Source organism: Seriola lalandi, unplaced genomic scaffold (genome assembly GCF_002814215.2).
Source record: "Seriola lalandi dorsalis isolate HSWRI2012SDOR001 ecotype SW California unplaced genomic scaffold, Sedor1 jcf7180002034224, whole genome shotgun sequence".
NCBI lineage: Eukaryota > Metazoa > Chordata > Actinopteri > Carangiformes > Carangidae > Seriola > Seriola lalandi.
This window is the reverse complement of record NW_019504800.1, coordinates 1-2931: the sequence shown is the minus strand read 5'-3', so window position 1 is coordinate 2931 and position 2931 is coordinate 1. Positions and strand designations below refer to the sequence as shown.

Here is a 2931-nt window from a genome sequence, read left to right as displayed (position 1 = left end):
CAGAATCAACAATACAGCAGCCGACTGTACAGCCACCACTTCACGTTCTCTGAGTCTGACTGATGACGGAATCACAGTTAAGCCAGAACCAAAGACTTCACATGAAAGCTGTCTCTATTCTGATGTGCAAAGTGTGAGATTTGTTCCTCTCCTGTGTATGTGCGTGTGTGTGTGTGTGTGTGTGTGTAATATAAGCTCCTCTGTGCTGCTTTGTGCTGGAAGCTGTCAGGATTAACACCTGTGCAACACATACTGAGCTATGTGACATGCTGTCACAAACATTTGCACGTGTCAAACAGATTTGTGCTTTCTGCTGAATTGTTGTTTGTTTTATGGTCGCATGATGATTATGGTTGGAGTTGGTAATATTTCTGTGTTAAAGATCAACTTTGCACCCGTTTTTTTTTTTTTTTAACCCCATCCTTGAGGAAGGACGAAGTGATTGTTGAAAGCTCCTCAGAAAAATAGAACATGTAGTGATGACGTTAGGCAGACGACAGCTGCTGAGGCATTAGATGATAAAAGTGAAGAAAACCACCAGAGACCTACTGCATGTTTCTTGTCTTTTTGCTTTCTTTTGATATTCTTTTGAGAAACACCAGCACTCTGACACATCTCCCCAAACATAATGGCAAAACTAGAATATTCTTGGGAGGATTAAAAAAGGACTTGCTGCTGTTAATCAGAGATACTGTTTGCAAAGGATAATCCCTTAGATTATTTCAAAGCACCCAAGTTACTACAAAGCCAGATTAATCCACACTGGAATTTAAACCATCATTACATACGGCAATAAGGCATCACAGGGCTGCCCTCTGAGGTTAAAAATATCATCACTAGCTCTCCTGTAAATTTAGACCCAGACTGTGAATATCTGAACCCTCATCAATGTTACTGCAACAATGACAAGGTGTGACAAAAAGGACAGCCCTAATTTCAGGTCTACATTCAAGGAGAGACAGATTAATCTTTTGTGCCCATTAATAGTTCATTGGAACTACTTTTTACCAACAGAACAGAGCCAATAAAAAGTATTGACAGTAGCCAAGTTGGGAATTAATGTGTGTTTCCATTAGGGCTGTCAACGAATATTAAGTTTGTTTATATGATCGAATTGTAAGGGAAAATTCCTTACAATTCCGATACTAGTATTGGCAATGTCTCCGATACTGCCTAAAATACTGGATCAGAAATCGATGAGTATGCAAGTCTATGCACTGATCCCACACCATTTAAAGTATTGATAAACTTTCACACCCAGATAAAACGGCAGATAAAACAGTAGCCTACACAGCAAGTTGCGCTGTGCTACCTCTGGCAACTACTTTTAAAGAGCAGCAAAGAAAAATGTATTTCAGGTAGATAGTTGATAGCCATCCGCTGATCTCAGTAAAAGGTGGACCATGGTCCGGGTCCAGACCCAGATGCTGTACTATCCAGGCCAGGACCTAAAACCTGTAAATTTAACATTTTCATTATTTCTGTTTTAACCAGTGCAGTTTTTCTAGTCTGTAGGGCACTGGTCATGTGATGCTACTCAGCCAATCATTACAACTCAAATCAGTGTGTGAGATACACTCACGGTGAGTCATGACCAGACATAGTCATAGAAATAAATTGTAGTGTCCCAGCATATGACAGTTTGCAGTAGTAGGCTACAACAATTTTAAATTCTTTTTCCATATGTTGTCAAGTAGTAAAAGATCCAAAATGAACAGTGTAAACGGACTACTTGATTACTGGATTATTTAAACAGCATTTGTAAAGGAGTGATTCTGGCACAAGCTTTTTGATCACTATAAGCACCTCTGCACATTTAACTGAAGCAATCTGCATTGTCACATGACAACAAAATAAATAAACTAGTATATTTTTTGAAATATGGGTGAAGTGTGCACCTGACATAAACACCCAAGCATGGCAACTAGTCTATAATCTCTACCTGGTGACTTTATCATCAATCATATCAGCAGCTTCATAATATTTGGTGTTTCTGCTGACTGATGAGAGACCTGTGGCACAGGATATACTCACTTCCCAGCAGCATAGACCTCTGCTGTGTCAAACAGATTGATGCCATTTTCATAAGCCAGAGTCATCAGCTGCTCTGCCATCTGTTGAGAGAACAGGGGAGAAGGAAGAGGGAGGGGAAACTATGGGGTGAGTGATCACTGATGCGAGGTGTTAGGGCGATTCAATAATTAAAATTTCCTTCACAAGATTAAAGAAGGATGCTATGGCTTTGCCTTCTTTAAACATATGTTTATTTTGTGTTGGCTCTCTCTTGCAATATGTTGTCACTAAATGTAAAAATAGGCTTCTTGAGCAATCCACGATATGCCAGATCATATTGAGGGTTTCTATTCCCAACCCCTGACTGATGGAAGATCACAAAATCCATCTGCTCTCACCTCATCCGTTATCTGTCCACCGAATGTCACCCATGTTCCTAAAGAGGATGACAGGGAGGTGCACGTCAGTGTAATACAGAAACACACACATGCACAGAGATAAGCAAGTGAACAGTGATACTATATGTACAGCACAAGTGATACTGCACATACTGTACAAGAAACAAGATCTAGCTATTTTATAACTTTTTCTTTATAATTCCTTATAACTTCTTGCCACTAAACTTTTCCCCACACTCTTTTTCTCCCTATCTGAAGTTAAAGCACCATGGGGTTATCAGTTCGCCTCACAAATCTGCTATGCAAGTCTTTGGGGTGAAGAAAACTTCTCAGTGTGCCCGATAATCTAAGAGGCTCTTACCTAATCCAAGGCAGGACACCCGCAGGCCCGACTTTCCAAGGTTTCTGTCAAAACAGAGAAAATTACATTAACATTAATGCAGCACTAAGGTTGCAGTGGTTTGTGATATTTTGCACACTGGCGGCGGGTATGACCATTAGAGAAGGACTTAAACCCCTC

At 40.2% G+C, this 2931-nt stretch overlaps 1 long non-coding RNA gene across 1 annotated transcript; it reads right to left on the bottom strand.

Moving 5' to 3' along the window:
* Positions 1–1950: 1950 nt before the first annotated feature.
* On the bottom strand, positions 1951–2841 carry LOC111647010 (uncharacterized). The gene is made up of 3 exons (XR_002760001.1): positions 2773–2841; positions 2412–2449; positions 1951–2114 (listed from the first exon to the last, which is right to left on the bottom strand). It is a non-coding gene; the product is annotated as an uncharacterized LOC111647010 (long non-coding RNA).
* Positions 2842–2931: the final 90 nt, after the last annotated feature.